Here is a 13,606-nt window from a genome sequence, read left to right on the forward strand (position 1 = left end):
GCAATGGCAAACTGAAATTAAGGCTGTGTTCGCACAGCTGCTTTGCTGCTGATTTTGGGGTGGGTCTGCAGCAGATTTCAACCCCTTCAACGTCAATTGAAAGGGTGAAATCTACTGTAGATCACACCAAAATTAGCAACAGAATCTGCATTAAATCGGCTGTGATCACACCCCTAAAGCCTTTAAAAAAATAAAATCATATGTTCCCTGTTGTTCCGGTCCCAGTAGAAATGGCTTCGGTCTTGTGCCGCTCATTGTACGTGTAACTGCCCAGCCAATTGCTAGATCCATAAATGCCACGCTGTGATGGAGGCCGGAGACTGCAATTTCCATGTTGGCATCGGCAACACCTGAATATAGTAACATGGGTAAATAAACCGGTGGACTGGGTGGGAGGACTCGTGCTATACCCTCAGAAATACATCATTAGGCGAGTGCAATATGGGGCCATGAATCCAGCCAATATTGCGCTGCCCACCATGTGAGATCTCCGAGGATGCAAGGCGTTTTCATGTGAATAGAGCCTCACATCACTTCGGGGATGCAGGGAATCTCCGGCGTGGAGGTTCACAGAGTTTCTCCCATTGTTTTCAACGGGAGACACCACATCGTATGTACTTTGCACATTGTGCGATGCTGCTGACCCCATTGAAAATAAGGGGGCAGTGATGCAAGACAATGCAAAAGATAGAATACGCCACGATTTGTTTCATACATAGCATTGTATCGCGGTGCCATGCAGGAAAATATTGCTCATGTGTATGACCGCATTCAAAAGAATGGGATTCATATTTGTTTCTCGTAACACATAAATCTTGCGCGATTTTATCGCTTGTGTGAAGCCGGCCTTACAGGTCTGCAGCTTACTCAATATTTGGAAAGGGCCGCAGCAGTGAAGAGTAGGACTCCTACACAGAGAGAGTCGGTGGTGCCTCTGCTGCAACCCAGACTTGGGCTTCCTACACACGTCCAAACGCGATATCACGCTCCTGCATGTGCGATGTCCCTGCAGAAGCGAGGCGTTTGTGTAAAAAAAAAAAAAACGCCTCCCATCGGTACAGTTGCGATCCTCTTGTGCAGCTGATCGGCAGGTGTTTTCCACTGTTTTCAATGGGGAACCTTGCATTGCACTCGTGTGAACATCGCATGCCGTTCCCCCCCCCCCCCCCCCAAACGCAATCCTAGGCAGACGGCTGCAGTTTGGCCGCGCTAAATCTCAAACGGCAAACAGACCACAGCATGTTCTATTTCTGTGTGGGGCTCGCTCCGGTCTGCGCATGCGCCGGCTGCCACATGAAAGATCCGGAGCTGCGGGGCGCGGGTGAGTACGCGCTGCTCTCTGCAGGCGCTTGGGTCGGGTCCCGCGGCGGGAATTCTCGCTGCCGGATCCGACCCGGCCGTCTGCAGGCGGCCAATGGGTTCGTCCAAGTTATTTTTTCAGTAAACCTTTTTCCCCATGCAGCAAAATAATAAATCGGTACATATTCACCCCTCACCGCTCCCGATGTACGGGTCTCCACTACTCTGTTTACAGGCTGCAGTCCCAAACAGATCGCTGAACTCTGTTACTGACTGCAGCGCCTGTGACGTCCTGTAAACAGGTTGGGGCAGCCTGTAAATGTGACGTCAGAGGGGAGACCCGGGGCAGCGGCGCAGGACACTGCGGGAGCTGGGACAGGCGAGGAAAGGCTGATTCGTTATTTTATTCATGGGGAACATATTTTTACTCAAACTACCCCTTTAAAATTGGGAGGTCGCGCTACAGTAAGTCTCCATGTAGCCCCAGCTTTCCTTTACACTGTGCCCCAACAGAACTCATGCCTAGGGTTATCTAAGTTACAGAACACATTTTATGAGCATGACTGCAGTTTGTGAGCCTTGTTTAGACACAACGATCATTGCTCAAAAAATCTTTTGGGCGATTTTTGAGCGATAATCGTTGTGTGCTTACAGCGCAAGGTGAGTGATCGTTGAGTGATCACCTTGCACTCCGAGTGGGGAAAGAAGACAAACGGGGTCGCTTGTCTTCTGCATCCAACTGTTCAACTTAAGGGTATATATACACAGCGGAATCCACTTATAAGGGCTCAGTCACACGGGCGCATCGGCGCCCGTGTTCCTGCACTAAAAGACGGCCGCACTACAGATGCGGATGACTCTCCGCACCGCCGGAAGAAAGAACATGTGAACTACTCCATTCCCGGTCATGTGTTTTCTTCCGGCACTGTGGTGAGTCGTCCGTCCTGCAGTCCGGCCTTCTTCTTCGTGCAGTAACACGGGCGCATCGTGACTGAACCCTAAAGCCACTACAGAAATCTGCGGCTAAGCTGCAAATTTTGGTCACGTATTTTGCTCTTTGAATGGGCAAAATTCTTGACACGTCATTTTTTAATGCGGATCTGCGTGAATTATGGATTTTAAATATTTGCAGGGTCAAATCTACGTGTGGATCTGCGGCTTAACCATAGATTTCTGCCATCGTATTAGAGGCAAAATGGTATAATGTCCAAATACCCATAGAATGTGGCCATTGGTTGCAGTTGGGGAATATGATAGAACTGAATAGGATTCATTTGTGTTGTACACAGGAAGGTCTTATTCACCCGAGTGATATTCCCGCACGGCTTTTGTGCGATGCGCACAACACTCAGACGAATATGAGATCCATTCTTTTAAATAGATTTATTCACATGAGCGGAAAAAAAAGATTCGCAGCCTTGTTCTAGCTTTGGGTGTTCCCACAGAACGCCTCGCCCATTGTTTTCAATGGAGTCTTAAAAGACTTTGCATGGCATTTGCATGCTATGCGATGTGATGTTTTCCATTGAAATCGATGGAAACCATTTGTGATCCTTTGATACATGTGACACACCCGCCGGAGGATTGCAATTTCACAGAAGTGATGCGAGGCGTTTTTGAATAACGCAAGTTGGCAAGTGCAAGAAACTTGGCCCGATATCGCGCCCATCCAGGAAATGTAGCCTTAAGCTTAGGCTGTATTCACATGGGGTGTGGTGAAAACAGCTTCAGCAAAACCACGCATATTCGTGCCACAGTTGTGTCAAGGCAGTTTTTACCACACCCCAACCATCCCATGTGAACACAGCCAAAGAAAAAACGTTTTTCTTTTCTTACAAAACTTTTTCTATTTCTTGTTCCTGTTTTCATACTTTTTGTCAGCCCAAGCTACACGTATGTCTGAATATTTGCTATTGAGTAATTAGCTATGGTTCTTGCCATGAAGACCTTTGTACCCTGTGATACACGTTTTCTTTTACCTTGGGAGTCCATGCGATTTTGTAAGACTGTAAGGAATCTGGTTCTCCAGCATGTGGCAGTAGCGGGTCGCTGCTGACCCGACTGCTTTGTCATTTCCAATCAGATTGATCCTTTGGAATGTAGATGTTTCTTCACACCTGCACATGAGAAGTTCCCAGGTAACATCAGGTTAGTCCATGACTAGTATTGCATTTGCCAATGCAGCACCTGTGAAGAGGACTGCAGAGCAGATTTCTGCCATCACAACAGGTAAGTACTGGAAATAGTTGTCTGTAGCTCAGGCTTTGCTCTGTGTAGTGAGGGACTGGGTTCTTTCGGTCCCATTAAAGGAAATTATTCTCATGGGCCACGCTAAATCTAGGCAGAACGTGTGCAGGTCCACTTTTCAGCTGTATAGCAAAGTTTTTTCTTGTGCATGCAAGACATCTCAGTAAGGCTGGGTTCCCACAGGGCGGATTCTCGGCGAGATTTCCGCCGGGAGAACCGCTGCTGCAAAACCTGCGGTGGCTTTGAAGCGGCCCGGATGCTCACGCTCCCATTGAGGAGAGCGCGGCCTCAGCGGAAAAAAAAAAAAATGAACATGCTGCGGCCCGCAAATCCGCTCCGCAGCAGTGGCTTATGCCGGCTTAGCCACAGCGGATTTGCCGTCCCATGTGGACGGGATTTCTGAGAAATCTTGTCCACATGGCTGGCTAATCCCGGTATTAGCGGCTGCATGCGGATTTGCCGCGGCGAAATTCCGCACGGAATTTCCACGGCAAATCCTCCCCGTGTGAACCCAGCCTAAGGTTACTTAAGAACCTACAACCCCCTAGTGGTAAGTAATTGCCGACTAATGAGGATTTTTGTTTTCTGCTGGATATTTTGGTCAAGGCCTGTACTTGTTGGACGATTCTTTGGTATTCCTCTCCCCGATAGTCCCCCCGCTGACGTAATGTTTGCAAGCTGTGATGTTCTGTAAACCTGCTGCTACAGCCAATGACCACGAGCAGTGATGAGCGCTGATATTGGCTGCAGCAGCCTGTTTATGAGACTAACTACAGCCTGTAATTACATCAGCTGGGAGACCCAGAGCCTCTGGCAGGTGATTTATTCTTCAACATGGGGGACCCTTTACATGCAGTTTACATAACTCGGATAACCCCTTGAAGTAAGCCTGTAGCTTGTTTTCTTAATCATCTGTTGTGTAGCTGTATATAGAAGTAAAGGGGCCCCAAAGAAACCCCCCCCCCCCCCTCAAAAAAATTGGAGACGGTATATCTATAACATGGCGGGCTTAGATACAGGGACTCAGCTCTGTGTATGGTAGTGTATCACTAACTAATGCAAATAGGGGTCAGATACCGGTTCTACACAGTGATTACCCTACAGTTAGGCTGCTTTCATACCTGTGTTAGGGTCAGTTCAGAGTTTCCGTCTCTCTGCTCTATTTTTGGAGGGGAGACTGAAATAAAATGGAAAAACACTGGTCTTTTGGTTTCTATTTTTTAGTCGGTCGGTGGCCTTGTGAATTAGACCAGATGCAAAGGGATGTATTTGCACACGCAATATGCAGTGAATAGCACCCATTGATTTCAATTTGTTCGTTCACATGTGCAAAAAAACACTGTGGCATTCTCTATTTTCCGGTGCATTTGCACACCAAAGGTCCCCATAGAGGTTAATGAGGATGCGCAAATGCTTGTGAAATACGCTTGGAGATGCATGAAGCACTGAGTAATTGCGCAGGAAAAAGACCCCCCATCCTCCTGCTACCACTAATGCCCCTCTCAGTGACCTCCCTCCCCCATAGCACTATATTTCCATTTCTGTGGCCCTAAAAATGAATAATACCCACTCTGTGACCCCACAAAGTAATAATTTGCCTAATGCAAATCACTACAGGCATTTATTTTTCTTGTGTTTCCGTCAATAGGATCACCACACAGAGGTACATGATTGTGACACCCATGCAGAGAATGTTAGGGGTGCATCTAGGCTAAGCCTCCTTCTAAGTGATTTATTGCCAGAGAGTATGTGGAGAGATTCTTGACTTTTTACCTCCTCCAGAGTATATATAATATCCGGTGACATATAGATAACGTGGACTATAGGGTCATATTGTTCCTCCCAACCTGTAACTGCTACTGTGATTGTACCTGTAATTACCTGCTTACAAAGTTTATTCAAGTAATGTTTTACCGGGCCCCAACCGTTCCTGAGGACCCGAATTATGATACACTTGTCCAGTCTTTATTACTCTGCCATATAGAATAACTGTGTGGGAACGGTGGCGGCACAACGTGATATATATGTGTTCTCCCCCAAACACTCCCCAGTTTCTCTTGCCTATAGCAAGAATGTGGCATCTCTAACAGAACTCCACACTAGATCTACACAGGCCCTACTGAGTAAGTGCCACTCATCCTGCCCCACACACAGTACAAATGCCATAACTCAATAATAAAGCTCCCTTCATGCCCCCACTCAGTAATAATGCCCCAAATAGGCTCCTGCTCAGTAGTAATGATTCCAAGAAATTCATCAGTTGCTGCGCAAGTTTGAATATAATATAAAATGTTTAAGGCCTCATGCCCACGGCCGTAACAGACTCCGCCTGCGGAATATCGCAGTGGAGTCCGCCACGGCGCCCTCCAAAACCCCCATACTCACCATTCCGGATCCGCTGTACGCGTCCCTCCTGGCGGGCCAGCGTACATGCGCAGTACAGCGGTTTGACGCACTGGCAGTGCGGGATGTTCGCGGCTGGCGGTGGCCGATGTGCTACAGCGGAAGTATAGCGTGATGGCCGGCTTCCATTGACTACAATAAAAGCTGGCCGTGCATATTCCCATGGCAAATAGAGCATACCACGGTTTCTTTCACGCTGCGGAGTTCCACAGCGTGAAAATTGAGGTATTAAGTTCAATAGAACCTAATAGCTGCAGAGCAATGCCACAGATTTGCACCGCGTAAAATGCAGCAGGAATCCGGCTGTGGGCATTAGCCCTAACTGTAAACTTAGAAGTCATTGAAGTTGTGATTGGCTGCTGTCCAGGCACTTGGATACTCGCCATCATTATGCGGAGTCTTTCAGTTGCCATCATCTAGCAATATGTTGCTGTCTCACAGCAGAACACCAGCGGTCCATCATGTCAGCAATTTTAAGTGTCTCATTAACATGATTACCAACTTCCCATAAAGTCAAGGACAATTCATTCACAATAGGAGGCTTGTTCTGAGTCTGTAATAAAGAAAAGATGGATCCAAGATGTTTTTGAAGCTGGACGAGTTTGCAGGTTATTCTGTAACTTAAATTGCCACCACCGCTCATCCCTTCTAAAAATTCTTGGTTAGTACGGCTGCCTGTCCACGTGCGTTGCGGTATTCCGCGGCGGAGAGCAGGAGCCGGCAGACGGATCTCCACTGTCAGCCTATCTGACAGATAGGCCGACCACGGAGAATCACGACAAATTGCAGCATGCTGCGATTTGCCAGCCGCAAGCGGAGAATCGCAATGATTCTTCCCTTGTTGACAAGGGGGCTGCGCTCTCCATAGCAATGCTATGGAGAGCGTTCACTGCGTTCACCGCAGCTGGATTATCGCCGCGGGGAACGCAACTCAAACTCGCCCGTGGACAGGCAGCCTAGGCCCCTTATCCACGGCCGTGATTTTGCCAGAGGTAAATCGCCAGCGAATCACGCCGTCCGAAGCTTTCCATAGCGTTGCTATGGAAAGCACCGGCCCAGTGTCCACAAACAGAGAATCATTGCAATTCTCCGCTTGCGGACGGCAAATCACAGCATGCTGTGAATTGCCGTGATTCTCCGCGGTCAGCCTATCTGTCAGATTAGGCTGACAGCGGGGATCCTTCTACGGTTCCTGCTCCCGGGCGGCAGATATCCGCCGGAGGATACCGCAACGCCCATGGACAGGGGGCCTTACTTCTGTGCCTATAATAGTGAACAGAATGACAAATTCACTTATGATTGATCATAATCTTTTTGTAAAGCTTATAACTGTAAATAGTTTCTTCTAAAGAGACATTATTTTTCTGATTTTTAATGCCTTTATATATGATCTTAAGGACGGCTTTACACACGCACTTGCGCTGAATATTTGTACGATGGGCACTGCATTTTTTCATATGCCTCTGTGTGTTTTAGGGCTCATGTCCACGACTGTATTTTCACCGCATATCACACGTGTGTTGCATGGACACGTGATACGTGATAAATGGGGTCAATGAAAGTCAATGAACTTTCATTGATCCATACACACCGGCGTGTAGGCACTGCGTATCGATTCATGAGAGAAATAGATCGCAGCATGCTCTATTTCTCTGCGTACCCTCGCAGCATGAGCCATATACATTTGTATGGCCTGTGTATGAAACGCTCTAAAACAGAGCGGGGAATAAAATAAAAAATCACACTGTGCATGTCCGTGTGTGATACGTGGGCATGTACGGTCTCTGCCAGCAGAGCGTGGGGTGGAAAAATGGGTAAAATGTGCAAAAAAATGGGTAGACCAGCAGTATTTTTCGCATATGCCCAATGGCCTTGAGTCCTTACTGTATTTTTGCATGTGCAAAATGCATTTTTCAGCGTGCAAAAAAGCACGCATGCACAGTCCCATTGATTGCAATGGGCAATTAGTGTAATTAATTCAATATGTGCTATTTTTCTGTGCACATGTGCAGGAAAATAGAGCATGCTGCTTTTTTTTTTTTTTTTGAGCGAATGAAATGCGAATACATTAACTGCGTATTGCACAAGCAAACTTTGTGCGCACAATACGCTGCGCAAATACATTTGGGTGAATAAGGGCTTATTTAGATGACCGTATATCAGCTGGGTTTTCACGCCAGGCCGATATACGGCGTCCCTCTCTGCAGGCGGAGGAGGCTGGAAGAGCCTGGAGCAGTGCACTAAGCTTCCGCCGCCTGCCACTATTTGCAATGGGAGGGGCGGAACGGAGCTCCGCCTCGTCCCACCACCTCCCATTGCAAATAGTGGCAAGGGGCGTAAGCTTAGTGCACTGCTCCAGTCTCTTCCAGCCTCCTCCCCCTGCAGAGAGGGACACTGTATATCGGCCGGGCGTGAAAACCTGGCCGAAATAGTCGTCTGAATAAGCCCTAAACTCCTGTGTCACATAGGTGTATTTGCCTAGCATTTTGCGCATACACAATGAATATGTCCAGTCTTGTTATTTTGCATGCACGTTTAGTTTGCGCAAAAAATACGCAGCATGCTCTACTTTCCTGCATATTTGTGCAGGAAAATAGAAAATATTTAACTAATTCCCCTTTGCAATCAATGGGGGTGTGCTTTTACCACGCAAGAAAATATGCATAATTTCCGTGCACAAAAAATACAGAAACCCGCACAGGCATGCCCAAAAGCTCAACATCCATTGTGCAAATATGTAATACAAATTTGTGCGTAGATGCGCTTACAGCCGTGTGACGCCGACCTCAGACATCCTGTCCCTTGAATGATAGTTCAAGATTAGAGATGAGCGAACGCGTTCGTCCGAGCTTGATATTCGTGCGAATATTAGGGTGTTCGGGATGTTCGTTATTCGTGACGAACACCATGCGGTGTTCTGGTTACTTTCACTTCCTTCCCTGAGACGTTAGCGCGCTTTTCTGGCCAATTGAAAGACAGGGAAGGCATTACAACTTCCCCCTGCAACGTTTAAGCCCTATACCACCCCCCTGCTGTGAGTGGCTGGCGAGATCAGGTGTTCGCCTAATATAAAAGTCGGCCCCTCCCGCGGCTCGCCTCAGATGCGGTGTGAGTTAGATGAGGGACAGTGCTGTTTATACCGGAGCTGCTGTAGGGAAAGAATTGGTAGTTAGTGTAGGCTTCAAGACCCCCCAAAGGTCCTTATTAGGGCCACTGATAGCTGTGTGTTGGCTGCTGTTAGCAGTGGCATTTTTTTTTTTCTCAAAATCGCCTCTGCAGACCGTTGCACCTGGCATTAGGGACAGAAGTGCTGCATAGGCAGGGAGAGTGTTAGGAGTGAGTGTAGCCTTCAAGAACCTCAACGGTCCTTTCTAGGGCCATATTTATCCGTGTGCAGTACTGTCCAGGCTGCTGTTGGCTGTGCTGCATTTTTTTGGGGCTTCTCAAAATCGCCTCTGCAGAGCATTCCACCCTCCATTGATACTGCAGGGAAAGAATTGTATAGGCAGGGCCACAACACAGTTATTATTCATAGAATATACGCAGTGCTGCCTGTTGGTGGGAAAAAACTGAAAACAAATCTATTTGTCCAGCCTCTGTCCGTCCTTACGGGCGGTGGACACGTGTGAGCTGCGTGAAAAACATTGCTAAATCATACGCAGCCAGCTACGCTTTACTGCTGGGTTCGCCATTTGCTTTCCTTAATTGGGAAAAAAAATACCTGCTCTCCAAGAGTTATAATAACTCTGCTACCCTCACGTTCTGTGACACATAAGCAGGGACACAGCACAGTTATTAAACTTCTCAGGTTCATTGAATATACGCAGTGCTGCCTGTTGGTGGGAAAAAACTGAAAACAAATCTATTTGTCCAGCCTGTGTCCGTCCTTACGCCTGTGGAGACGTGTGAGCTGCGTGAAAAACATTGCTAAATCATACGCAGCCAGCTACGCTTTACTGCTGGGTTCGCCATTTGCTTTCCTTAATTGGGAAAAAAAATACCTGCTCTCCAAGAGTTATAATAACTCTGCTACCCTCACGTTCTGTGACACATAAGCAGGGACACAGCACAGTTATTAAACTTCTCAGGTTCATTGAATATACGCAGTGCTGCCTGTTGGTGGGAAAAAACTGAAAACAAATCTATTTGTCCAGCCTGTGTCCGTCCTTACGCCTGTGGAGACGTGTGAGCTGCGTGAAAAACATTGCTAAATCATACGCAGCCAGCTACGCTTTACTGCTGGGTTCGCCATTTGCTTTCCTTAATTGGGAAAAAAAATACCTGCTCTCCAAGAGTTATAATAACTCTGCTACCCTCACGTTCTGTGACACATAAGCAGGGACACAGCACAGTTATTAAACTTCTCAGGTTCATTGAATATACGCAGTGCTGCCTGTTGGTGGGAAAAAAACTGAAAACAAATCTATTTGTCCAGCCTGTGTCCGTCCTTACGCCTGTGGAGACGTGTGAGCTGCGTGAAAAACATTGCTAAATCATACGCACCCAGCTACGCTTTACTGCTGGGTTCGCCATTTGCTTTCCTTAATTGGGAAAAAAAATACCTGCTCTGCCACAGTTAATAACTCTGCTACCCTCACGTTCTGTGACACATAAGCAGGGACACAGCACAGTTATTAAACTTAGATAATTCATTCACTAGAGGCAGTGGGGCCTTTCGTTTTCCAAAAAGGGCAAAAATTATATTTGGCCTGCAGTCTTGCGCCAATTTATTTCCTGCCTGTGAAATCAAATCACTGGTAATACAGCATGCTGAGGGGTAGGGGTAGGCCTAGAGGACGTGGACGCGGCCGAGGACGCGGAGGGCCAAGTCAGGGTGTGGGCACAGGCCAAGCTCCTGATCCAGGTGTGTCGCAGCCGACTGCTGCGCGATTAGGAGAGAGGCACGTTTCTGGCGTCCCCACATTCATCGCCCAATTAATGGGTCCACGCGGGAGACGGTTATTAGAAAATGAGCAGTGTGAGCAGGTCCTGTCCTGGATGGCAGAAAGTGCTTCGAGCAACCTATCGTCTACCCGCAGTTCTGCGCCGTCCACTGCTGCCAATCCGAATCCTCTGTCTGCTGCTCCTCCTTCCTCCCAGCCTCCTCACTCCACTACAATGACACCTGCTCAGGAGCGGGAACACTCCCAGGAACTGTTCTCGGGCCCCTGCTTAGATTGGGCAGCAGCGGTTCCTCTCCCACCAGAGGAGTTTATCGTCACTGATGCCCAACCATTCGAAAGTTCCCGGGGTCCGGGGGAAGAGGCTGGGGACTTCCGCCAACTGTCTCAACAACTTTCTGTGGGTGAGGAGGACGATGACGATCAGACACAGTTGTCTTGCAGTGAGGTAGTAGTAAGGGCAGTAAGTCCCAGGGAGCAGCGCACAGAGGATTCGGAGGAAGAGCAGCAGGACGATGAGGTGACTGACCCCACCTGGTGTGCAACGCTTACTCAGGAGGACAGGTCTTCAGAGGGGGAGTCAAGGGCATCAGCAGGGCAGGTTGCAAGAGGCAGTGCAGTGGCCAGGGGTAGAGGCAGGGCCAGACCGAATAATCCACCAAGTGTTTCCCAAAGCGCCCCCTCGCGCCATGCCACCCTGCGGAGGCCGAGGTGCTCTAAGGTCTGGCAGTTTTTCACAGAGACGCCTGACGACCGACGAACAGTGGTGTGCAACCTTTGTCGCGCAAAGCTCAGCCGGGGAGCCAACACCAACAGCCTCACCACCACCACCATGCGCAGACATATGATGGCCAAGCACCCCGCAAGGTGGGACAAAGGCCGTTCACCGCCTCCGGTTTGCACCCCTGCCTCTCCCCCTGTGCCCCAACCTGCCACTGAGATGCAACCCCCCTCTCAGGACACAGGCACTACCGCCTCATGGCCTGCACCCACACCCTCATCTCCGCTGTCCTCGGCCCCATCCAGCAGTGTAGTTCAGCGCACCGTTCAGCCGTCGCTTGCGCAAGTGTTCGAGCGCAAGCGCAAGTACGCCGCCACGCACCCGCACGCTCAAACGTTAACCGTCCGCATCGCAAAATTCATCAGCCTTGAGATGCTGCCGTATAGGGTTGTGGAAACGGAGTCCTTCAAAAGTATCATGGAGGCGGCGGCCCCGCGCTACTCAGTTCCCAGTCGCCACTACTTTTCCCGATGTGCCGTCCCAGCCCTGCACGACCACGTCTCCCGCAACATTGTGCGCGCCCTCACCAACGCGGTTACTGCCACGGTCCACTTAACTACGGACACGTGGACAAGCACAGGCGGGCAGGGCCACTACATCTCCCTGACGGCACATTGGGTGAATTTAGTGGAGGCTGGGACAGAGTCAGAGCCTGGGACCGCTCACGTCCTACCCACCCCCAGAATTGCGGGCCCCAGCTCGGTGCTGGTATCTGCGGAGGTGTATGCTTCCTCCACTAAAGCACCCTCCTCCTCCTCCTCCTCCTCTGTCTCACAATCAAGATGTGTTAGCAGCAGCATGTCGCCAGCAGTCGGTGTCGCGCGGTGTGGCAGCACAGCGGTGGGCAAGCGTCAGCAGGCCGTGCTGAAACTACTCAGCTTAGGCGATAAGAGGCACACGGCCCACGAACTGCTGCAGGGTCTGACACAGCAGACCGACCGCTGGCTTGCGCCGCTGAGCCTCCAACCGGGCATGGTCGTGTGTGACAACGGCCGTAACCTGGTGGCGGCTCTGCAGCTCGGCAGCCTCACGCACGTGCCATGCCTGGCCCACGTCTTTAATTTGGTGGTTCAGCGGTTTCTGAAAAGCTACCCACGCTTGTCAGACCTGCTCGTAAAGGCGCGCCGGCTCTGCGCACATTTCCGCAAGTCCCACACGGACGCTGCCACCCTGCGCACCCTGCAACATCACTTTAAGCTGCCAGTGCACCGACTGCTGTGCGACGTGCCCACACGGTGGAACTCTACGCTCCACATGTTGGCCAGGCTCTATGAACAGCGTAGAGCTATAGTCGAATACCAACTCCAACATGGGCGGCGCAGTGGGAGTCAGCCTCCTCAATTCCTTTCAGAAGAGTGGGCCTGGTTGGCAGACATCTGCCATGTCCTTGGTAATTTTGAGGAGTCTACCCAGGTGGTGAGCGGCGATGCTACAATCATTAGCGTCACCATTCCTCTGCTATGCATCTTGAGAAATTCCCTGCAAACCATAAAGGCAGCTGCTTTGCGCTCGGAAACGGGGGCGGGGGAAGACAGTATGCCGCTGGATAGTCAGGGCACCCTCCTGTCTATTTCTCAGCGCGTACAGGAGGAGGAGGAGGAGCATGAGGAGGATGAGGAGGAGGGGGAAGAGACAGCTTGGCCCGCTGCTGACGGTACACCGGCTGATTGCCTGTCATCCTTTCAGCGTGTATGGCCTGAGGAGGAGGAGGAGGAGGAGGAGGATCCTGATAGTGATCTTCCTAGTGAAGACAGCCATGTGTTGCGTACAGGTACCCTGGCACACATGGCTGACTTCATGTTAGGATGCCTTTCTCGTGACCCTCGCGTTGCACGCATTCTGGCCACTACGGATTACTGGGTGTACACACTGCTCGATCCACGGTATAAGGAGAACCTGCCCACTCTGATTCCCGAAGAGGAAAGGGGTTCGAGAGTGTTGCTATACCACAGGACCCTTGCGGACAAGCTGATGG

This window comes from Eleutherodactylus coqui, chromosome 1 (assembly GCF_035609145.1).
Source record: "Eleutherodactylus coqui strain aEleCoq1 chromosome 1, aEleCoq1.hap1, whole genome shotgun sequence".
Classification (NCBI taxonomy): domain Eukaryota; kingdom Metazoa; phylum Chordata; class Amphibia; order Anura; family Eleutherodactylidae; genus Eleutherodactylus; species Eleutherodactylus coqui.